At 35.7% G+C, this 26,421-nt stretch overlaps 1 pseudogene; it reads right to left on the bottom strand.

Moving 5' to 3' along the window:
* Window positions 1-25,523, bottom strand: part of LOC102283481 (N-acetyllactosaminide beta-1,3-N-acetylglucosaminyltransferase 2-like) — a 104,145-nt pseudogene extending 78,622 nt beyond the window's left edge.
* Between the last annotated feature and the right edge of the window lie 898 nt (window positions 25,524-26,421).

The raw sequence follows: 26,421 nt of genomic DNA, 5'->3' as shown, positions 1-26,421 counted from the left end.
AAGGGATGGGGTAGGGAAGAAGGTGGGAGGTGGGGTTCAGGATGATGGAACACATGTACTCTCATGGCTGATTCATGTTGATGTATGGCAAAAACCACCACAATATTGTAAAATAATTAGCTTCTAATTAAAATAAATTCATAAAAGATAAAGTAAAATAAAAAGAGAGACCTTACAAATTAATTATTGCAAAGATTCAATGAGAATGTGGGAAACAAAGAAAGAAAGGAACATTTCAGTGGTTTGAGACAGATGGAGAATTATGAAGACAGCATGCTTACATTAACCAAAATTTTGAGACTGTTTCACCTAAGATGAAAGTTCCATGGATATTGTTGGAAAGGAAATCTGGAAAGATGAGACATTTTGGGGCTTACTGATTATAAACATAGTGGTTGAAATCATAAGGTTGAATGGTACATAACCAGCTGAAAATCGCTTTTTTTTTTCACTTCCAAAAAGTCATTTCTCCTCCCTGACTTCAATTGCATTTACAAAATAATACATTCCTAACATAAAATTTTAGAATTAAGACTTTATGATTTCTCGTAAAAGTGGAAGATTCAGGACTCAAATTTTGTGAACAAAACCGTATACAGCAGACACAAAGAGAAGAGAAGAAGATAAAGGAAAGAAGGGGAATGTAAATATATCAGAGTACTTTGCTACAAGTAGAGCCAAGAAGCAAGTTTATAGAAATGAAAGATGATTGAGAGTATAAACGCCAGGGACCAAGGAGCGTGAAGAGCAAAATCAGGCCTCAGACACTTAGGTGGCTAAAAAAATCACAAGTAATCTTTGTGAAATCATTAGCAATCCAGTGATGGGTACAAAATCAGACCCTGGGGTGCAATGGAACATACAGTAGGATGTGAGAATCCTCATTAATCATTTTGTTTGCCTTGGCCTGTATCTACCACTCTGTGGCTCAGACAGTAAAGAATCTACCTGCAATGGGGAGACCCAAGTTGAATCCCTGGATTGGGAAGATCACTTGGAGAAGGAGATGGCAATCCACTCCAGTATTCTTGCCTAAAGAACTCCATAGACAGAGGACCCTGGTGGGCTACAGTCCATGGAGTCTCAGAGTCAGACGCAACTGAGTGACTTCAAAAGCCATGATGAGATATCTATCTATCTATCTATCTATCTATCTATAGATAGATAGATAACAGTGTCAACTACAAACTGGCACTTGCCAAGAGCACTGCCAGCAACTGAACAACAAGAGCATTTGCCATCTGCCTCTGTGGAGATTGAATTCTGTGCTGCTGTTGCTATTGACCTTCAACATGCCCTGAGGGAGTTCAGGGTGGAGTGAGGCAGTCTGTGATAAAGGGAATCTAGTGGGACAGGTCTTTAGATAGTTAGATATTTTCATGAACTGAATTCATGATCCCAATTCTTGCATCTCCTAATATTTAGGAAAGTACTAAATCCTTTCATGATGACATCAGATCCTCATGACTAGCAGAAAACCTCTTATGAAGTAAATGCTTGATTTTATTGAACTCTTTCATTAAAATCTTATATATTGATCTTCCCCCAATACCTCTTGGGAGCAGTCTCTCAGAAATAACTGAAGGCTGCAATCCTCATTTTGCCCCAAATAAAACTTAACTCACAACTCTTAAGTTATGCATCTTTTTTAGTCAACAACAGATAGCCTCATAAAAATTAAGAAAGAAATAGGATCTCACTTAAAATTCAGGATATCTAACCACTTAGGAATCATTAGAAACAGAGATTGGGGTTATTGAATTCTAAATACTATTAAACTTTTCTTCATTTTGTGTCACCACTTACCTATATTTTCTTATATATTCAATACTTAATACCCCCACAGTGATGAAAAAGTGTTTTTATTTGACTAACACAAGATGGTAAGTGCTTTGGAAGTCATTATCCTGATTATCCTAAAAAGATTTTGAATAATCCCTCAAAATATCAAGGCATGGATCATATAAGCAATTGTTAAATATTTTTTAAAACTCTTGTGACATTGAATAACACACAGAACAGTTGTGAAAAAATTCTAAAACACTCTGATACACCTATTAACCCATATTGTCCTTTCTGAGGTCAGAATGAGCCTGGTCAAAATACTATTGTTCTGAAGGTTCATTTTTTCTAGTCCTGTCTCCCAGTTTTCAGTATTTCCCTTCCAATCTTCTATGCCACTTTCCATATTTTTACCCTTAGGTATCTATGTGCTCCCACCTAACACTTAAGTAATTCTAGGGGATTTTTGGCTGATAAAAGTTAAAAGTATTAACTCATAGAGGATATTTGCATTTCAAAAAGGAACTCAGGGAGACTAAACTTTGAGATCCAAAGGGGAGATGTACAAACTTTAATTTCAAACATTGTTAACAATGTTTGGAAAAAGATTTGGAAATAGTAAAGACATTTGGCAATTCCATATCTCACCTTATAAGTCTTCTAAGTTTCCCCAACAGTCATTCATGCATGCTAAGTCACTTCAGTCGTGTCTGACTCTTTGCAACCCCATGGACTGTAACCAGACAGACTCTTCTGTCCATTGGATTCTCCAGGCAAAAATATTGGAGTGGGTTGTCATGTCCCTCTTCAGGGAATCTTCCTAACCCAGGGCTTGCTTGAACCTGTGTCTCTTATGTTTCCTGCATTGGCAGGTGGGTTCTTTACCACCAGTGCCACCTGGGAAGCCAGAAATTATTAATATTTGGAGAACTATATTTCACTTTCACTTGACCTTGAAAATGATTGAGGTTATCTTTCAATGACTAACTCCCAACAGCTTAGCTGAGTTTACATAAAAAGTCATTTCAATCTCTGGAGATGACTAGTAAAAAAAATTTTTTTTCTTTCAAATAAAATAAAAAATCCATAGCACTCCCTCATCAGTCAAAGATTTGGACTTGTTTCAGTACGTTAAACATTGGAATATATTGAACAAAATCAATGATATCTCTTGTTTACCTTCCAAAGAGTTCCTCATTTCTTAGATACCTATGGGATAAATTTCCATCATGAATTTTCTGCTTCATCAGTAAGAACCAATCATGTACAAGATTGTTGCAACATCAGCAGAAAGTTTTACAGCCTTAACATGAAACCCTCATGTTGTCTTCACATCTTTGGAAAAATAACAAAATTCCTTCCTTAGAGTTATTTTGGCGGTGATATAGCATAACTAGCATAAGAGGGTATTTGTTTGAAAAACTGTTGCTAATTTGATGTTACTTTATGCAGATCACTAAGTTTGTCTCGGAGAAGGAAATGGCCTCAAGTTCCTCGTTTATAAGTATACAATTGTATGCAATGTACAAACAAATGAAGAGTTGGCTAATGATTTCAAAAATTCTCTTCTGTCCACACGGATATGGATATGTCACGTTTCTGGACTCTAACAGTTCTAATAATTCTCCCTCTTAAAAAAAGCAAGCAAGCAAGCAAGAAATAAGAAATAATTTTTCTTTTTTTTTTTTTTTGTTTTTGTTTTTCATCCTGGTAATTACATGCCATTATCCTATTTGTCTATTAATCTTTTGCTCAAGCAGTGCCTGTACATCTAGATCCAGAAAAAGGAAATGAGTTCTTAATCACCCAAGCCAGCTTAGATCTTAAGGATATTGTTCCTCATTTACTCCTTTTTTGAAGTGGCCTTCTTCTGACACAGACCTTGTTGTCTACAAGAAAGGAAAATGGAATGTGCTTGTACTGGGGTAAAGCTTTATGTCTTACTTTTTCCAATGACCTTTATCTCCTTATTACCACCCCTCTGCCAAGTATCTAGTGCATTGGAGGCTTCTCCTTCTGTGATCCCAAATTCTCACTACCAGTCCTGTGTCTTCCACATATAAGGCTTCATCTAGGTCTGCCAGGACATGAATGATTCCTTAAGTGAACTGTCTCCGTATTCCATTCACTCAAGAACCCTTATTAGTTATCCTAGGGAAATGAAAACAAATTTCTAATAATATATAAATGGAATTTATAAGATGGAATAAAATTAAATAAGTCTTATTTTCTCTCCCTCAAATGCTAAAATGGCACCTGTGTATCATCTTAGCTCAAATGATTCAGCTGTTAAAAGACCTAACAGGTTGGTTGATATATTATTTTGAGTAAAGTGTTGCTTTCTCTTGTGGTAGCATATATGATATATGGCCCTCCAATTCCAAGTTTATCTTTTAAACCTCTGTATACTGTCTGTACCCTCCACTCAAACTAGACTTGTCCCTGCTCCCAAGAATAGCTATTGGTTCTCCCACATATTTAGATTTTAAACACAGTTTAAATTTAACTTTTTTGAGTCCTCACTTTCACAGAATTTTATTTATATCTACTTCATAGGATTATGATAATTCAATGTAAAGCAGTTAGCACAGTGAAGTGGTAACCATTATTTCATTGCTTGCTATATTTTCTCTTTTCATTCTTTAAGCACTGAGAGAAATATTTTATGTAAGTATGGGTAAAATTAATAATGAATTGAATTAACCTAAATTAATACTTGTTAATTGGTTAGCTTAAAAATATTGAAAAATAACACCCAAGAAGGGGATGGAGAAAGTAACACTAATAGTCTAAATAAACACAAACTGAGTCAAGATAAATGAAGGAATTCAGCAGATCTCTGGCAGATTTCATGGAAAAAGCACCCAAAGAGATAATCATCTGTCTTACCTGGATCAATTTTATTTTCCAAACCTTTAATAATTTTAAAAAAGTGTTGCAGACAGAGCTGCTTTATTTTTGCAATAGTTTTTGCCTTTAATTTTTATAGAACTCAATCAACGTTTCAGCTTTTCTCTTAAAATCCTTCCCTTTTCCCATTAGTCTGTTAATAATCATTGCAGTCCTGACAAAAAAAAAATAATCATTTTGTCAGGTTATTATGCATTCCTCAGCACTGTGAAAAATGAAAAGTGGAAAAGTCACATATTTTTCAGCTGACTTAACACTGCATAAAGTGCTAAAATTATTAATTGAACATCTTGATTATAAATTAGGTGGAAATAATGTTGAAGAAGCAGCCCCTAGTCATATAGGATTATTATTAGGGCTACACACTGAATGATTGGAATTTCATTCTGGTAGTAGTAAATATAGTTAATGCCAGTAAATATGAGCTCATAGATTTTGGTTGAATATCAACCAAATCAAGCAAGCAATTGCCTCTGCAATTTTAAAGTTTATATCCTAAAGCCACATGACTACTGCATCTTTGCCCCTTTAGCTATTTGAGGACTACATCAAGAGTTTAGAGCCAAGCTAGTAGCTATCTCTCTTCTGGAAACATTTAACCCAAAATCACAACATTTTTAAAACCATAGTAAAATTCACTCCACAAATTTCAAAGAGGCGATAATCTAAAATGAAGGTTGGTGTATATTCACCTCTAAATAGTACCATGAAAAATGTGTTCATCTTGGGCAAATTTAAGTATCATCCATCTATTAACAAATGTTTAGCTTGCTAAAGATAATAAACCTACTGCAAACCTCAGAGACAAATTGACTAGCATATCAACATTTAATACTTAATTAAGGTAACTTTCATCTATTCTTTGAAGTAGGACTAGAAAGATCTCTGTCTAGGATATTTCTTATATTATTTGGAGTAGGTTTAGTTGAGGAAAACAAATCTCAAAATTTCAATGGCTTAAAACAATAAAACCTTTCAGTTCTTACTTACGTAACATTTCTGTGTGCATGCCCAGATTATCAAGGAAGCCCACTTCCATGTAATTGTGTAGAAACTCTGGAATAATTTTATGTATCAGCTTGGCTATGATGTAGTGTTCAGTTATCCAATCCAACAGTAATTCATGTGCTGATATGAAGGCATTTTGTAAATGTCGATAACATATAAAATCAGTTAATTTTAAGTAAAGGAGATTATCTTCTGTAATGTATTGAGTTTCATCTAATCAGTGGAAAGGCCTTAAGGACAACATGAGTATCCCCAGAAGGAGAAGATATTCTGCTTCAAGACTGTAGCATCTGTTCCCAAATTTCTAGCCTGCCCTACTAATTCTGCACTTGTCAGTTCCCACAATGGCTTAGGCCAACTTCTTGAAATAAATCACTTAATATATGTTTATATTTTATGTGAATGATATATATATATATTTTCTTCTATTTCTTTGGAGAACTTTAATATAGACTCTCAATTCCTTCTACCTGATAGCTCTGCCATTTTCATCTTTCTCTTCTCACTGGAAGAGGAGAAAAAACACAGAAAGAATGTGCAAAGATCTGGAAGTAACAAATATTATCTGTTTGTACTCCTTTGTCAAATATTTAGTCACCTGGTTATGCCTAAATGCTTGAGAAGCAGAAAAATGTCACTTATATAGAAAGTAGGTTTTGGTAAACAGCTAGTAGCTTCTACCAAAATTTTTAGCAATGTGATCTGTAAGACAATATTTGTAAAATTGTGTTTATATTGTCACTTTAATTTTATATTTCTTATTTTATCTTTCAATGAGGCATTTGAAGTGAGCCTCACATTTGAATGTAGAGAAAAGGATGGAGGGTCATTGGCTGCAGAAAGAGAGGAAGTTTGAAGAAAGAGATAAGGGTAGGGGGAAAGGGAAAGAGGGATCTGTTCCATGTGAAGAAGTGATACACCTAGAAATCTGATCTTCTTTGCCCATTTCCTCTATGATAGTGAATTGTTACCTTGGTGTGGAATCATTACAGATAGCATGCTTGAGCAACACCACCCAAAAGCTGGATATGCTGATTTGGATCCTAGAGTGAATGGAGCAATGGTGATAAGTGAAGATAGAATGCATAGTCAAGAATTCAAATTCACTCTATAGACAACAAGGAGTTAAGTAAAGCTTTTGCACAGAGATTTATGTGATCAATGTCAAAGTCAGGCATTAGACTTGCTTTATTGTAAATGGGTAAGATAGGGGAGACACATGAGTTAGGCTACTTAAAAAGAAGATTTCAAAAATGGTATAGGACAGAGGTAAATGCCTGCACTATGGCAAGTGCAGTGGTAATTAAAAGAAAAGTAAAATGAGTAATGCCATCATAGTATTATGGACAGAACTTAATGCCTCATTGCATATGGGCATTAAGTTGGAGAAGATGTATTAAAATATTGCTTAGATTTCGAATTCTGGTGATGAGAGGCTGGCATACACTAGTTTAAATTAGGGATAATTTACCTGTTCTCCTGGATGCATAAACTTCCCTGAAAAGATGACTAAGGTATTAGGTCCTGCTCGTAGCACACAGAGTGCTGTGTGAGCCCAGAAGAGGGCATGAACCTTTCAGGAATGCCCACTTTCCTTTACAATCTTTGTACCTCTTGTTTTACTATCACCTGCTTCATCACTCCAGAAAGACATTTAATGTTCATTAAGGAGATATAAATAAGTTGCTCCCTTACCAACCCAGCAACTGGGTCAATTTCACACTGAGTCATTAAATGTCTTAAGAACTGGTAATCAGTCACATTTTAATGACAACTTTAAAATGGTATTTTAGAACCAAAAGATTTATATCCTATTAAGAGATGATTATAATATACTAATATAAGAGGGCTCACCTATTGAGAGCTGTGTTTTATGGAGGAAGGAGAGGAGGATAACTACTTTGTAATTTTGAAAACAGCTGACCATTTTGGATATTCCATTTAGCTATCTTTTAATTTGTGTTTTGGCAGATACATAGGTAGCCAATATATGGTAACTTTATTCATATTTGAATGGGAAATTTTAAGTAGTAAATGTGAACCCAAGGAGCTGAATCAAAAAGAAGCCAAGTATCAAAATGAATCCGCCACAGGCATACATGTGTTCCCCATCCTGAACCCTCCTCCCTCCTCCCTCCCCACACCATCCCTCTGGGTCGTCCCAGTGCACCAGCCCCAAGCATCCAGTATCGCGCATCGAACCTGGACTGGCAACTCGTTTCTTACATGATATTCTACATGTTTCAATGTCACTCTCCCAAACCAATACAATTATGTAAAGTTTAAAAATAAAATAAAATTTAAAAAAAAAAAAAAAAGAAGCCAAAACTGGTGATTTGTTTCATATATGATATTATACATATTTCAATGCCATTCTCCCATATACCTGTGGCAGATTCATGTTGATGTATGGCAAAACCAATACAATATTGTAAAGTAATTAACCTCCAATTAGGATAAATAAATTTATATTAAAAAAAAGAAGCCAAAAAACAAACAAACATACAAAACAAGCAATATGCCAGTGGTTAAAAGTTAAATTAAACCCGTATATAAATGATGGCAAAATAGTTATATAACCAGTTGATGGGAAAATGTGTATCACAGTGGCACTTGCCATGGGATCCTTTCTCCTCACTGAGGGACTACAGTGGAGGAAGAGAGACACCCTCATTGCTAGCTGTCCCCCTTCTCTTTGTCTCTATTCAGTCTTGCTAATAGCTCATTTTCAGGGATGGATGTTTCTGTATATGTTTTGGTGGTAAGCATTCACTAGAATCTCACAATATTTACATAGATTATTTTTGTAATAAATAAGTCTTCTTCTGCCTGAACTGTTCTTGCCACTGTTGTATCTGTATTTGTCATTTTATTTTCTTCTATCAAATCTCTACAATAGCACATCAGTGTACTATATTACATGGGTGAAGAGAACATACCCTTTATCACTGAGGAATAGTGCTTCAGGTACGTTTTAGAATTACAACTGATGTGCTCGGCTAAATTCGGCAATGCAAAAACTTACAAAATTTACAAAAATGAATATTCTTGCTCTTTCTTGTATCTCATATTTATTTTCCTCCAGATGAGAAAATAATGCCAAATACATAGAATATTTAAAATTTATGAAAACAAAAGACAATGCAACAGTAAAATGGCAAAAGATTTGAAAAAGCAATTAGCAAGAGAGGTAAACATAAGGATTTAACTTTACTAGAGATCAGAAAAAAAGAAAAAGAAAAACCATAGTGTGATACCAGGAAAAATTTGCCAGAATGCTGAGAATGTAAAATAAGTGTATAAAACATGAGCAAAGATGTAAATAAAATTGCATTCTCATACATGGATGGTAGAAGTTTAAGTTGATATAACTTATTCAGAAGACTCTTTGGCAATATATAGTAAACCTGAACTTATGCATATTTGACAATCCACAAATCTCACTTCTGAGTGTCTGTGTGTATACATATATATATATATATATATATAAAAATAAAAATCTATACATTTTTTTCACCAAATGATATGTAAAAAATGTTTGCTACAGTACTATTTGTAATTAGAAAAAAAATAGACACAACACAATTCACAATTATCCACCAATGGTAGAATGCATAAATTTTGTATAATTACACCACAGAATATTGTATACATAGCAATGCTACACAGCTACATGTAACACTGTAGATTATTTCCACAATCAAAATGTTGAGTAGACACAAAAAGCATATAACATTGCTTTTGGATTATATAACATTCCAAAACAAGTAAAACGATGTAGGTATTAGAAGTGCAAATAGTGTTCATCCTTGAAAGGAGAATGGTGATTAGCAGGGGACAAGAGTAGTCACCTAGGAAGATATTGATATTGTGGTTTTCCTTTCTTTTTTTTACTTAAGTGCTGGTTATATGACATCTTCAAATTCAGAAAAAATTCATGAAGCTCTGATATAATTTGTGTAATTTTGTTCATGTGTATTTTAATTAAAAGCATACATTAATTTATACATGTGCATGTACGTGTGTGTATTTTTCCAGGTATTCCAAAGTATACATTATTGCACATTGGACATCATTTATCTCCATTATTTACCTGTTTTCCTTTGGGATATAATTAAAGTATAAACTGAACTATGGTTAGATCAATGAGTATGGTCTATGCAGATACTTTCAATGCTGACCTCAGAGTTACTAGTACCATCTATATTCGCATAATTATTTTTCAAGGGTTAGAATATGAAATATCAGTTTCTTCAAGGTATATGTTCCAATATAGTATACTAACGCATATATATGGAATTTAGAAAGATGGTAACAATAACTCTGTATGCAAGACACCAAAAAAGACACAGATGTTTGGAACAGTCTTATGGACTCTGTCGGAGAGGGCAAGGGTGGGATGATTTTGGAGAATGGCATTGAAACATGTATAATATCATATGTGAAACGAATCGCCAGTCCAGGTTCGATGCATGATACAGGATGCTTGGGGCTGGTGCACTGGGATGACCCAGAGGGATGGTATGGGGAGGGAGGTGGGAGGGGGGTTCAGGATGGGGAACACATATACACCTGTGGCGGATTCATGTTGATGTATCCCAAAGCCAATACAATATTGTAAAGTTATTAGCCTCCAATTAAAATAAATAATTTACATTAAAAAAAAGATATGTGTTCCATTTCCTGCCTTATCAGTTCTGCCTGTCCATTCACTATCATTTACATCTCTTTGATTGTTGCCAGAGAGGTTTAGCAGTATAATTCATGTGTAAAATAAGCTGTTATGTATTGTAATAAGAAATTTTAACAAATTGATGTAATTTAAATAATGTAAATTGTAGACAAATTCAATAATTGTAACAAAAACATAGTTTCAAAGAGAAACACAAGTATTTGTATACTTCCTCATGGAAATACACGATACCACCTAAACAAAAAAATTTTTCAAAAAGATCAAATCTAAATATGATTAAAACTTGATCAATTTTTAGAAAATGAAGGAGACACAGAAAATATGAAACAATGTTATGAAAAAGGTATGAAAAATATGATTACCAAAACTGAGACTGTGGAAAATGCTATAGGCCAAAGATTCAGTTTTGTAATGTTCAAGGGAAAAAAAAAAATAATGAAGATACAATTTATAAATTGGAAGAGAACTAAAGACATATCACAGTGAATGGACCTTGAATTTGTATTAAACAAATACACCTTTAGACATTTATTGAGATAATTGGCATATATGATCATAAGAAGCACTTATTAATCCTTTAAGGAGCCTAGATGTATGACAATTTGTTTTTTTAAGATTTGTCATCTTTTTAATATCCCCTATTAAAATATCTACAGAAGAAAAGATATACTATTTGAGTTTTGCTTTAAAATATTATGGAATGAGGGAAAAGACAGAGTAGTATAGATATGAAAGGACTGGATAAGAGTGGATGAAAGTTGAACATAGATGAAATATTTATGGTTATTATACTATTCTCTGAAATTTTGATTAGGTTTGAAACTTTCCATGATAAATTAAGGTAAAGGTAAGGCAGGGAGGTGGATACTTGAGTGCAATTGAAATTATTGCATCTTCTAGAAAGATAATTATAACAGCAAAACTATGAAGACAAATATTAGCCCATAGAACAAATGCATAGATGTGGATCTCGGATGCAGAAACATCCCATTAAAAAAAGATTGTTCACAACAACTAAGAGGTGAGACAAGGGCAGGTGAACATCCACTTGATTGCAAAACCCAAGAACTAAACACCACCACCCTCACTTTATACCTTTGTGAATTAGTCACAGTATCAAGTTATTAGAGAGGCACTTTTGATACCTTTTGTGCTTTGGGGATACTTTTTACTGGGTTAAAATTGCTGCTGTTAGAAAATCAGTGTCAACCATGAAGTTTTGTTGACCCTCTGGGCAAAGGTGAGATAAGGGGGTCAGGCTTAGAAATGAAGACAAGAGGGGAAATGTGCGAGGAGGAGGGCAATATGTCAGAGAAAACTTTCTTTCTTTAATGAGCTGGATTTTCTTCCTTGTGCCCAGGAAAGCCTGTTATGCTTTGTCTCAGGAGAGGTGTAGAGGACTGCCTCTTGCTGCCCTCTGCTAGTGTCCTGATCATCAGTGTCAACAGAGTAGCCCTGTAGCTGCAAGAGAAAGATTGAGAGCAGTTCCAGATCTGCCCAATTACAGTTTATGGAGCCTGGCCCCTGAGAAAGCAAAAGGTCAGCACTTTCTCTGAGCATCATCTGCAAAGGTTCACTCTGCCTTCTCCGAAGTATCCCTTGCAAAAGTGTTCTGTGGAGAAGCAAAAAATTTCTGTTCTGCTTTCAGATCTGTCACTTTTATCCTGAGTCTCTCTCATTTTGAAAATGATCTTGGAGATTTTGTTGAACTTTATCAGTCTTTAAATTTATATTCTTTACCTCTGGATAAACTTCTTCATAGCTATTCTTTTTGACATTGAGTGAGAACAGAGGGAAGTAGAGGGATAAACTCTAGGATGATTTTCATACTTAAGTCATGTAAGATGTGTTTTGGTTTTGTTCTTTCTTTTCACTTGTTTATTCTTTTTGTTTGTTCAATTTTTATCACTTCCTTATATATTAGATATTACAGAGAGAAGAAGTGATTTTCTTAATAGGGTAGTAGATGACACAAACCATCTTACTTTGTCACTATAGAGATAAACCTCCCATATTTATGCTGGGTGTTCCCATGATTCATTCTTTGCAATACCATCCTAAATGCACAGAATTATGTACCTTACATGCAAGTCTAATCACAACAACCCCTTGCTCAAGCAAATCTCTGGCTCCTCACTTTCTAGACAAAAATTGATATTCAGCTCCAGTACTTTTGCCTGGAATATCCCATGGACAGAGAAGCCTGGTAGGCTGCAGTCCATGGGGTCGCTAGAGTCGGACACGACTGAGTGACTTCACTTTCACTTTTCACTTTCATGCACTGGAGAAGGAAATGGCAACCCACTCCAGTGTTCTTGCCTGGAGAATCCCAGGGACGGGGAAGTCTGGTGGGCTGCTGTCTATGGGGTCGCACAGAGTCGGACATGACTGAAGCAACTTAGCAGCAGCAGCAGTGGCTGTTTGTAACTTTACTTTTATATAAATTTTCATAATTCATGCTGCAATTGGTATAAAATATTTCACTAATTCAAAATTCAAGAAAACATTATATCACAATTATTTTCTCACATGTTTTGTTTAGCAAGGAGCTTCCTATATTTCTCTTGAAACCTCTCTTTCAAAATAACCAAGTACCTCAAGGATTCGTCAGTCCAAAGGAGTGATTCCAAAGGTTGAGCTTGAAAGGTGATACAAGTGCGATGTACAAACAACTGTCTTGCAGCATGAATTTGGTTGTGTTACTTGGTATCCCTGTTAAATATGGGTCATGCACAGAGCGTTGTGTCCCTTAAGTTCTGGTTTCTTTTAGTCCATAATCGAGATACAGTTTTCCATTCATATTCTGCAAAGCTCAACTTTTAATGACTCTAGAGCTGGAAACAGAGAGACTTCACATTTTCAGTCTATATACTTGCAGAATTAGTTGATTTTTATGGATTCTGAGCACTTCTGTAGTGACCAGGTTAACAGCTTGGACTCTGTTCCCTCCCTGTGAATTCTTGAAGATCTTCCTCTGGGAATGAACCTGAGACAGGATCACCCAAAGAACTCTGTAAAGTTTCTTGAATTTTCATCCCCAAAGAGAGGAGGGTGATAATGTTTCATTTTTTATCACCATTGTCCCAGTTCTACAGAAAAAAGTTGTTTCAACACATCCACTGAGCTCTAAATACCAAGATCAGGAATCTTTTATAGGACACACATAGACAGAATCCATTTATATCCTTTCTTCATGTAAGGGGTGCCAACTGACATTGGGTTTATTATATATTTATGGGAATCTAGGTAAGTATGTGTTTTTGCTTTTTATTCTATCAAGGATCATCTGCTCCAAGATTAGTAGATAAAAGAATTTTAATTGTAGATTAAAAGTAATGTTTAACATATATTTGATCCAGTAGTTGTTATAAATAGCTATATAATTATTGATTGTTAAATGCCTTTTCAGTAAATAATAAGTGTTTGTATGCAGGAACAGTGGTATTTTTACCCTTGTACAACAAAACAATGCCCAGGCATGTGATATAAGCTCAATATATATTTGCTGATAAATTAATGAGCAATGTATAGATGTCAAAGTGTTCTATGATATCAACTATGCATCAAAATATGAAGAAGAGTTAGTAGGTAAAAGAAATTGAATGCACAAAATATTGAAAGTCTCTGCAGGATACTGTTGAATGAGATGGGAAAAAGAGAGGAAGTGTAGAGAGGTAAGAGGATAATGAAGATACTTATAAACATTTTCATGAAGCTGGACTTTATTCTAAGGTCAATGGAAAAATGGTTTAGAATAAAAAGCAGAGAAGTTTATTTTATAAACATCACTGTGGCTTCAACATGGAGGATGAATTGGAAATAACAAACTTCGATCTGCTTTAGTAATCTAGGCAAGCAATCATAGAACCTTGTGAAGGACAGAGCAGCCTGGCATGCTGCAGTTCATGAGGGAGCAGAGTCAGATACTATTCAGTCACTGAACAATAACAAAAAAAACCAAAATCATACAACCCTGAATTTAAGGTCGTAGTAGAGAGTAGGGGAAAGACTAAGTATATATTTAGATAATGTAACTAACACAATTCTACAATTGATTATAGGCAGGGAATAAGGGAAAGATGAGACAAAGTTAAAGTTGAAATTTTTCATTGAACAACAGGAAAGAACATGGTACCATTTAGTGGTGACAAGAGAAAGAATATTGGAGGAGTGTTGCAGTGAGAGGGAGAAGATTGAAATCAGTTTCAGGCATTAATTCTGGGTGCGCAAACAGTTGGCTCTGCTTCTCTCAAGCTAAAGAAGGAGATCTAATGGACATGAAAATTTGGTGACTTTTAATATATGGCACAGGAATGGAAAAACACTGCATACTGAATTTCTACCCTGAAATAGTGTGGCATTTTTCTAGAGTACTGATTTGAAAGGACTTTGGGGTGAAATTCTTTCATAGTGATAAAAATGTGTTTCCTGATTAGTGAGGACTGGTATGCATACAGACAGGAGTGGGAATTGAAAAATATTTGCAGCATTCATTTATCCTAATTGGATAGTATTTGATGCAGTGGGATATATGGAATTATGTATATATAAAATGAAAGTTAAAAAGAATTAAGGCAGAATTCCAAAGTCCCCTAACATTTTAGAAGCTTAAAAATATTGGTTTCTGATGGGCTAGAAATGGATTAGGAAGGAGTCTTTTGCTATCAATTTGACTATCATTGCTATAAGCAGAGTAGAATTACAGCAGGCAAATACCAAACTGCTATGAAAATGTTTTGGTCTTTCTTATCTTCAGTGCTCTCTTTTCATGCCAACCGAATTACAACATATTAACCCTTGGAGGTCTTAAAGAATCCTTAACTAAAGCTGCATCACTTCTGTATAACCTTCTACTCTGATTGTCATCAATGTCCTGCTGCAGTGGTTCTGTAACCAAGTGTCCTTTCAGATGTCATTTCCCAGGCCTGAGTCTCAGCCTTTCTACTTTGCCTAAGGGCTGACTTGTTAGCCTGCTTGATATTCAGGTTCTCCCTCCCAGGCCCTTGTTTTCTTTGCTGGAACTGTCTTGCCAGCCTTGTGAGTGAGCCACATTATTGACTACCACATTTTCCCGTTATAGGACCATTGGCTTACCTACCTTCTCGGTGATGGTGGTAGTTTGGTGGTGGTTTAGTTGCTAAGTGGTGTCTGACTATTTTGTGATCCCCTGGACTGTAGCCCACCAGGTTCTTCTGTCTATGGGATTTCCCAGGCAAGAATACTGGGAAATGAGTGGCCATTTTCTTCTCCAGGAGATCTTCCCAGCCTTGGGATGGAACCCATGTCTCCTGCATTGCAGGGAGATTCTTTTACTGATGAGCCACCAGAGAAGTCCTTCTTTGACCTTTCCAATAATAAACTAGAGTATATTTATTATCTCCTGTATTGCAGGATCTCTGTCACTTTTTTCAGTTCTCTGGGTATACCAGTCCTCTACAGTAAATGAGTGAGAGAGAGACAGGTAATCAGTAATCATAATATTTCTATAAATGTTGTCACAAATGTAATATAAGAAAACAGAGAAAGAGTAATGCTACTTGTTTTCTGAGATCAATGAATGTTTCCCAGAGCAGGATTCACTTGGGTTGAGTTTTATACATTGGGATTATTTCTAGCATATTCTCTGATTCTATTGATAAAGCAATTAGAATACAATTTGGCTATATTCAACTGGAAACTCAACAGTACTTTAAACAAAGAAATGCTATATTTCTCACAAATAAAAAGAATTTTAAAGGGTGAGTCTACAACTGATATGGTGGCTTCATAGTCAATAATGACCAGGAATCCTTTTCTGTTATTCTCAGTGCTTGACTTGCATAATTAAAGTTCACTTTGGAGTACAGTATGGCTGCTGAAGAACCTACTGTCATGCTTGTAGTTAAAGCAACAGAAAATGAAAAGGATAAATGGGAAAAATGCTTATAATATAGAATATAGAAGAGGGGTCAGTAAATGGGGAGAGGAGAATATAGAAGATGCAAGAAAAAAGACAAAAAGAAGAAAGTGAGTGAAGGAGTGAGGTAATAGCCATAACAGTAATGACAGGATTTTATAAGGAGCTATATATGTATGAAGCAAACTATTCCCTTTGGACTAAAAAAAAAAAAGTACACAATGTACTATATAAAACTGAAGTACGAGTTTTTCATTGATTGGAAGGGCAATGATTATATCAGCAATGCTATTTTCAAAAGCTGTGTTCTTCCAAATTTATTTCCCCCAATTGGAAACATCCCAGGAAACCTTCTTTCACTTAAAAGGAATTGGACTGTATTTTGTTTCTGGATTGAAGAAACTGTTTGAAAACTTGGACTGTGTATTTATGGGTTGCTTTGCCAACATGTAGTGGCAATATCTTTTGAGACACTCAGCAGGGTTGACTTTGTCAAGTGTAACAAAGAATATTTCAAACATTCGGGCTTGGCAAAGTCTGCAGTATGGTTTGCCAGGTGCTGTTCTATCAATTTTTACCACCCATTTTTTTAGGAGACATTTAATCCATACTTATTTCTTACTGCTTTACTTTTTAACTCATCAAAATGTTATATTTCAAAAGCTCTTTGATATGTATGATACCTTTGGGCTTTTTCCTGCTTTTCAAAACAGGAAGTTATGTTAGCCAAGGGGAGAGGGGAGGAGAAAACCCTTGAATTTTGAAAAAGGTGTAGATTCTGGTTGCAAAAGCCTTGAAGTTTGAATCAGTGTTCAGCATGATTGGAACTATAATCATGGAAATAATGAAACTGGTAGTGAGTGGATTTTTTCATATAATTATGGATGCAGTGTCTGAAGATATCATGGACTATCTAATTCCATCCTCCACTGAGGGGTTGAATCCCTCCAGCATGTCATTTCATAGCTTGAATACCTCTGATAACAAGAAACTCTGCCTGCCAAGATCAGCATATCTTTTCTCTCAAAAAATTAAGAGGGATAAACTTGAATTCTTTACCACTGTAACATTTTTTTCACCTCTGTAACTGATGAATGTTCCCAGCATCCCCCTCTCACTTTGTGTTCCCAGAATTCCTCTCTCTGATGACCTAGTCCCATAATCCTCTCTCTTTACAGTAATTTCTACCCTTTTGTTTTAATAAACTTTCTTGCATCCTTTGTAGCTTCAGTTGTGTCTGACTTTGCAACCTGTAGCCTTCCAGTCCTTGCTGGGCCCCGGGAAATTCCATGTTTTCCTTCTGCTACATGAAACCCTTTCAAAGTTTGAAGACTGCTATGCTGTGTCCCTAATTCTCATGTTCTCAAAGTATAAAGTACCAAATTTGTTAAACCATTCATATAGCAAGGTTTTATGTCTATCCAAAACAAAGGAAATCCTCCCTATGTACCAATGTCTGTCAATATGACCCATGAACTTTATCATCCAGAATTAAATAAGATAATCTAAACGTGCCAACCACATTTGTGCCAACCAACTCGTAGAGCTGAGCAAATGCAAACTTTATCCTGGACATTGTATTTCTGTTAATGCAATATAATTTTTTCCAAATACCTCTATTATCAACACACACACAGCACATATATAAGGAAAGGGACATGAACATTTTATACAGCGTATGGCATTAGAGACCACTTCTAGGATATTATGTAGACCTAAAGTGGATATTCAGTAATTAGAAATTGATAGTGAATGATGAAGCATATATGTGTGTGTGTGTATATATATATATATATATATATAGTATACACATGTATATATATATATATATACATACATAGATATATATATATATATATATATATATATGTGTATAAATATATATATATATATATATATATAATATATATATATATATATATCTTGAGTCTGCAGGCTCAGATTCACAGTAAGTACTGTCTTGAATTTACTACAGTGTTATAATGGTTCACTACTTAGTCTAACAATATTTGAAACAAATCAGCCTAGATGTTTTAGAAATTTACAGTTACTAAGTGAAATTACAGAGATCTATGGTGATTATCAGGGCTTCCCAAGTGGTGCTAGTGTAAAGAATCCACCTGCCAATGCAGGAGATATAGCATATCTGGGTTCAATTCCTGGATCAGGAAGATCCCCTGGAGGAGGGCATGGCAATCCACTCCAGTATTCTTGCCTGGAGAATCCCATGGAGAGAAGAGCCTGGAGGGCTACAATCCATAGGATCACACAGAGTTGGACATGACTGAAGTGACTTAGCAGGCACGCACGCATGAATGATGATTATCAGGCTGGATCTACTTATCAGATTTTATAGATGCTGCATGGACTTCTCAAACATTTAGATGAACTTTCTCTATCTAAATGTATATTCATGAAATTCTAACACTACAAAGATTTAAAAAGGAGACTATCCTTGATTATGATCCAATTATATCCATTGCTGAAGTCATTTTTGACATCACAGATTGTACATGGGAAGTCTTCTTGAACATCCTCAGTTAAAATATTTCTCTTTCTCCCATATATCTCCATAGTGCTATTTGCTATTTCATTATTGTGTAAGGCAAACGTGGTGCAGTGGCAAGAACCCCATCTTACAGTGAAAATAACAGAATTTTGCATCCAAATATCAGCATTAATAGTTAAGTAACTATGTACAAGCTACTTTAGTGCCTTATTGCCTCAGTTTCCCATAAAAAGGTAACAGTAATTACCTCTCAGGAACATGTATGTGTGTGTGTGTGTGTGTGTATGTGTAAGTGTACATAAGGGGAGGAAATAATAAAAAAAAGTCAACACTAACTTTTCAAATGTCTGATGACAGATATATTTTTTATTATGATATCTCTCCCATAGTTAATTTTTCATAAATAGTTATATTTTATCTTTTTATTCCCAATGAATAGTTTATGCAGCTTTATTTAGTAAGCCTCACTCTTTTTGTAGCAAACTGTAGAGATAGTTAAGCAAAGCAAAAATATCTTTGTGGCTATTTGTTAAAAGTTCTGAAAAGAAAGAAGCACAATTCTGATTAGGGGTCTCCTCTTTAAAACAAAGCAAACAAAAATAGGCTATGAATACATTCTCATGTCCAGCACTTACTTCCCATAAACCCCCAGTAACTCCCAAGACTTTGGGGAAATTAAATTAGGATATCTCTAGTAATTGGGTGATGTGATTAAGAATCACCACTCAGATTTACCACCAACATTATCTGTAATTGTAAATCTCTAGATCTATTTACCGGAGAAGGCAATGGCGACTGACCCACTCCAGTACTCTTGCCTGGAAAATCCCATGGGCGGAGGAGCCTGGTAGGCTGCAGTCCATGGGGTCGCTAAGAGTCGGACACGACTGAGCGACTTCACTTTCACTCTTCACTTTCATGCATTGGAGAAGGACATGGAAACCCACTCCAGTGTTCTTGCCTGGAGAATCCCAGTGATGGAGGAGCCTGGTGGGCTGCCGTCTATGGGGTCACACAGAGTCGGACAGGACTGAAGCAACTTAGCAGCAGCAGCAGCAGATCCATTTACATTAAAACATTTATGATCAAAATATTTAATCTACTAGCATTTTTGGAAATTTTTGGAAGCTCTAGTATATATGATAAGAAAAATATTGGCATATAACAGGAAAAATTGTTACTTTTTAGATGGTAAAATTATCTTTCAAAAAGCTGAAGTAAACTATTGAAAAACCATAATGTGGTGGACCAATGCAGAAAATATATAAAAATAATTGCATTTATAGTAATTAAGAATAACTGATTCAGAAATATAATAAAATTACATTTGCAAGTGTATACACACACATGCACACGCACAGAAAAAAGTTAACAAAAAATCAATTTGAAGTTATGTAAGAAAATACTAAACTTGCCTGAAGGATAAAAAATTGTCCTAAATAAATTTACAATAAAAGTTGTAAAGATTTCAGTCTCACAAATGAAGTTATAAGCCAATGAAATTTCAAAACAAATTAAAAAGGATCATTTTGGAAGATGATTATAAAATTCACATGGTAGGATTAGTGAGTAAATATAGTTTGGAAAAAAGAAATTTTTAGTACTGTACCTTAAACAGTATTATAAACTTACAAGATTCACACATATATATGACATGGAAAAACCCTCCAATTTGGCATAAGTATAGCTGGGACAAGAAATGTATGGATTGGGATACTTATTTCCACAGAACTTGATGGGGATTCAGCCTAACATCACCCTCGAAAGTAGAACAAAGAGAAAACATTTAAGATTTGGGGACAAATTTAGGCTGGGGGAGAGTAGATAAAACCTGAAAGCATATTTAAACCAAAGTAACTGAATTTTAAACATGTCAATGATTAGGATACTTAAGTTTTGCTAGAAAAAATTAGCATTTCTGTACAAAATAGATACTCTGAAATGAAACAGAACATGTTGCCTACCCAAAGACATGAGTAGAAAATTTATAGAAAAACAAACAAAAAAACTTTGCCCACTGTCATTTATATAAGTCCAGTTTATGCCTCTTACATATATACATGAAATTCTTTATAGAAAGCATACAATGTTCACAAAACATGTAACAAATGTTATATGAAAGATAATTCTAGGAATTCAAATTTAAAAAACAAAGCAAATTAGAAATTTTAGACTTTCATATATAGATAGGTGAGGAAATACCTGCTATATTCTCAAAATAGTATCAAAGGGAGACAAATAGGCACTTGTCAAGCTTTTGCAAAACTGTTCACAGAGTTTTCATGTTTGGGTAAATGAATTAGAGGAGTGGATAAAGGAAGTGTTTCTCTGATGCATGTGCTTATTTATTAAGCTATCAGGGAGAGCTGATCTCAAAAGATTCACTTAATAGTTGAAATTATTGCAGAACAGAAAGCTTACATAATCCATTATGAGGCAGAATTTTTATTGAACAACCTAATTCAAAGTCTTTTTTTATTTTTTTAAACAGCTTAATGAAGAGTTGCATCATGAATCATGGACTGGTCAGGGGTTTTCAAGGATTTAAGGATGAAGTAAGCAAATAACTAGCAGAATATATCCTTACAGTTCCATGACAGTGTAAACAACTCCCACATTATTATGTACAGTGTTACTGAGTCCAAAATCACACTCCTTGCAGCATGACAGGCCAATAAATCCTATTGTTGGGGCAAGGAATAGAGACTGTATTCAGAAAGCTAGCCAACTGAGAAGATGGTGGACTTGTGTCAAAGAACCATTGTGCTTGGGTTTGGATGCTAGTTTCTTTTACAGAACAAACAGAGAAAGGTAAAGAAGTAAAGTAAAAAAAAAAAAAAAAGTGATAAGCTTTTGTTAATATATCCTGATTTCAGTTAGACTCCAGAGGAGATGTGTTAATATCTTCTTTACTACAGTGAATTCCATAGACTGTATAGTCCACGGGGTTGCAAAGAGTTGGACAGGACAGAGCGACTTTCACTTTCACTTTTCCCTACAGCCATTCACAGGTGAATGGAAAAGCAAAGGAGAAAAGGAAAGATGTAAACATCTGAATGCAGAGTTCCAAAGAATAGCAAGAAGAGATGAGAAAGCAATGATCAATGCAAAAGAATGAGCAAGAAAGCACTGATCAATGCAAAGAAATAGAGGAAAACAACAGAATGGGAAAGACTAGGGATCTCTTCAAGAAAATTAGAGATACCAAAGGAACATTTCATGCAAAGATGAGCTCAATAAAGGACAGAAATGGTATGGACCTAACAGAAGCAGAAGATATCAAGAAGACATGGCAAGAATACACAGAAGAACTGTACAAAAAAGATCTTTATGACCCAGATAATCATGATGGTGTGATCACTGACCTAGAGCCAGACATCCTGGAATGTGAAGTCAAGTGGGCCTTAGAAAGCATCACTACGAACAAAGCTAGTGGAGGTAATAGAATTCCAGTTGAGCTATTTCAAATCCTGAAAGATGATGCTGTGAAAGTGCTGCACTCAGTATGCCAGCAAATTTGGAAAACTCAGTAGTGGCCACAGGACTGGAAAAGGGCAGTTTTCATTCCAATCCCAAAGAAAGGCAATGTCAAAGAATGTTCAAACTACTGCACAATTGCACTCATCTCACACGCTAGCAAAGTAATGCTCAAAATTCTCCAAGCCAGGCTTCAGCAATATGTGAACTGTGAACTTCCTGACGTTCAAGCTGGTTTTAGAAAACGCAGAGGAACCAGAGATCAAATTGCCAACATCTGCTGGATCATAGAAAAAGCAAGAGAGTTCCAGAAGAACATCTATTTCTGCTTTATTGACTATGCCAAAGCCTTTGACTGTGTGAATCACAATAAACTGTGGAAAATTCTGAAACAGATGGGAATACCAGACCACCTGATTTGCCTCTTGAGAAATTTGTATGCAGGTCAGGAAACAAGAGTTAGAACTGGACATGGAACAACAGACTGGTTCCAAATAGAAAAAGGAGTTTGTCAAGGCTGTATATTGTCACCCTGTTTATTTAACTTATATGCAGAGTACATCATGAGAAATGCTGGACTGGATGAAACACAAACTGGAATCAAGATTGCCGGGAGAAATATCAATAACCTCAGATATGCAGATGACATCACCCTTATGGCAGAAAGTGAAGAGGAACTCAAAAGCCTCTTGATGAAAGTGAAAGTGGAGAGTGAAAAAGTTGGCTTAAAGCTCAACATTCAGAAAACTAAGATCATGGCATCTGGTCCCATCACTTCATGGGAAATAGATGGGGAAACAGTGGAAACAGTGTCAGATTATTTTTCTGGGCTCCAAAATCATGGTGACTGCAGCTATGAAATTAAAAGACACTTACTCCTTAGAAGGAAAGTTATGACCAACCTAGATAGCATATTCAAAAGCAGAGACATTACTTTGCCAACAAAGGTTCGTCTAGTCAAGGCTATGGTTTTTCCTGTGGTCATGTATGGATGTGAGAGTTGGACTGTGAAGAAAGCTGAACACCTAAGAATTGATGCTTCTGGACTGTGGTGTTGGAGAAGACTCTTGAGAGTCCCTTGGACTGCAAGGAGATCCAACCAGTCCATTCTGAAGGAGATCAGCCCTGGGATTTCTGTGGAAGGAATGATGCTAAAGCTGAAACTCCAGTACTTTGGCCACCTCATGTGAAGAGTTGACTCATTGGAAAAGACTCTGATGCTGGGAGGGATTGGGGGCAGGAGGAGAAGGGGACGAGAGAGGATGAGATGGCTGAATGGCATCACTGACTCGATGGATATGAGTCTGGGTGAACTCCGGGAGTTGGTGATGGACAGGGAGGCCTTTCGTGCTGAGATTCATGGGGTTGCAAAGAGTCGGACGCGACTGAGTGACTGATCTGATCTGATTCACAGGTGAACCCTGTCAGGATGCTTCCTGTGAGCTTAAACAAAGGTATTTTAACTTCACACTCAGATATGGAATGTAAGGTTTCTGGAGGTGGGCCATTATGCATGGCTATGAGAAACATCCCTTTAGTGGTTAACTTGTAGCAAAAAAACAATAGAACACAAAGATTAAAGTAAAAGAAGTAGATTCAGTATGGAGTCAGATTTGTTCTTTTCTATTATACATGCACACCTTGGAGATATTGTGGGTTCTGCTTCAGACTACCTCAATAAAGTGGATATCACAATAAAGTAAGACACATGAGTTTATTTGATTTCCCAACTGCATATAAAAGTTATATTTGTACTATATTATAGTATATTGAGTATGCAATATCATATGTCTTTTTAAAAAACAATGCATATACCTCAACATTGGAACTTACATCACCATATGTAAAACAGATAGCCAATGCAAACCTGTTATATGACTCAGGGAACTCAAACAGGGGCTCTGCAAAAACCTAGAAGGGTGGGATGGGGAGGGAGATAGGAGGGAGGTTAAAGAGGGAGGGGACATATGTATAGCTATGACTGATTCGTGTTGATATTTGGCAGAAACCAACACAACACTGTAAAGCAATTATCCTTCAGTGAAAAAAATAAGTAAATTTAAAATTAAAAGAAAACACATTATTGAGACTTCCCTGGTGGCCCAGTGGCTGAGACTCTGTACTCCCAATGCAGGGGACCTGGGGTCAAGGAATTAGATCCCTAGTCAGGGAGCTAGATTCCACATTCCACAACTAAAAGATCCTCCATGCCTCAACTAAAGATTCTGCATGATACAAGGAAGATCTAAGATCCCCTGTGTGCAACTAAGATCAGGCATAAAGAAAGAAAGACATTTCATACACTCTTTAATGCTAAAAAATGATAGCCATCATTTGACAATGCAGGACTGCTACAGACCTTCAATTTGTAAAAAAAAAAAAAAAAAAAAAAAGTATCTTTGAAGCCAATATTTTAAAAAGTAAAGTATGAGATATGCTTATATTACAATAAAATATAGAAACATTGACAAATATCATCACTGCTCTCTTAGAGAGAATTGCTCTTCTTATTAACCTTTTCTTTCTTCAGATATCTTTTTTTTTCCCCATAGTGCCCTTTGTCCATAGTTTTGCTTTCTGTAATCAACATTGGTCTGAAAAGATTAAATAAAAAATTCCAGAAATAAACATTTCATAAATTTTAATTTGCCCTCTCTTCTGAGTAGGGAGATAAACTCTCATGCCATCCTATTCCCTGAAGATCCAGATGTGTCATTAATCTGCCCAACCCATAGGCACTACCCTCCTGTAGCCATACAGCCCTTGTGTTCCAATAACCCTTATTTTACCTAAAAATGAACACAAAGTGCAAGAATGGTAATGCTCACAACTCGAATATACCAAAGAGAAGACTCAAAATGTTTTCTTTTAGTGAAAAAAGGATAAAGAAAAAAAATTGTATATTGAAGTTGCTAAAATGTAGAGTAAGAATGAATAACCGATCAAACATTGTGAAGAAGGAAGGACTTCTCTGGCAGTCCAATGGTTAAAACTTTGTCTTCCACTGCAGTGGGTACAGGTTCAGTCTCTGGTGATGAAACTCGGATTTTACATGCCTCACAGCCAAGCAAAACAAAACAAAACAAAACATAAAACAGAGGCAATATTTTAACCAACTCAACAAAGACTTTAAAAATGGTCCACATCAAAAAAATATTAAAAAAAATTGTGAAAGAGAAATAAATACGAGTAGTTTTGCCGTCACACCTCAGGTTGCAAAAATTATGGCCCCAGTTGCCCCAGTTCATGACGCATATTTAGTAAAGATGAAAAAGTCTTTAAGTTTTGTACAATAAGCTATTTTGAGGTGGGGAGAGAGACTGTAACTTTTATTACTGTGTATTGTTATAATTGCTCTAATTATTCTTTTTGTTCATTTTCCTGTGCATCATTTATAAATTAAACTTTATCATAGTGATGTAGGTATGGGAAAAAAATATAGTAAATACAGAGTTTGTACTACATATGGTTTCAGCCATCCACCAAGGGTCTTGGAACTTATTTCCGATAGCTAAGGGGGAGGACTTCTGTAATTTAATTTTCCCTGTTATTACCATTACCTTCTCCCACATTTTTTCCTCATGGACAATCTTCTATTAACTAAACTATATATATTTTGTTGGTAAATTCTTTTATGAAATGTTTATTATTGCTCCATAAGCATGAGTGCATTTTATATTCTATTATAGATGTCAGTCTGTTACTTATATCGCTAAGCACTCATGTTGCTTTGTGAATATCTAGTCTGCTACATCGGAGAAGGCAATGGCACCCCACTCCAGTACTCTTGCCTAGAAAATCCCATGGATGGAGGAGCCTGGTGGGCTACAGTCCATGGGGTCGCTAAGAGTCAGACACGACTGAGCAACTTCACTTTCACTTTTCACTTTTATGCATTGGAGAAGGAAATGGCAACCCACTCCAGTGTTCTTGCCTGGAGAATCCCAGGGATGGGGGAGCCTGGTGGGCTGCAGTCCATGGGGTCGCACAGAGTCAGACACGACTGAAGCGACTTAGCAGCAGCAGCAGTCTGCTACATCTAACTGCATGGTCTTCCATCACATTCTACCTAGTCACTCCCCAGGCTATGGATACTCTCTGACCTTCTATTACCTTGTATAATGATGTTGTGGTGAACAACTACTT

This window comes from Bos mutus, chromosome 24 (genome assembly GCF_027580195.1).
Source record: "Bos mutus isolate GX-2022 chromosome 24, NWIPB_WYAK_1.1, whole genome shotgun sequence".
NCBI classification, from domain to species: domain Eukaryota; kingdom Metazoa; phylum Chordata; class Mammalia; order Artiodactyla; family Bovidae; genus Bos; species Bos mutus.
This window is presented reverse-complemented; position numbering and strand designations above follow the sequence as displayed.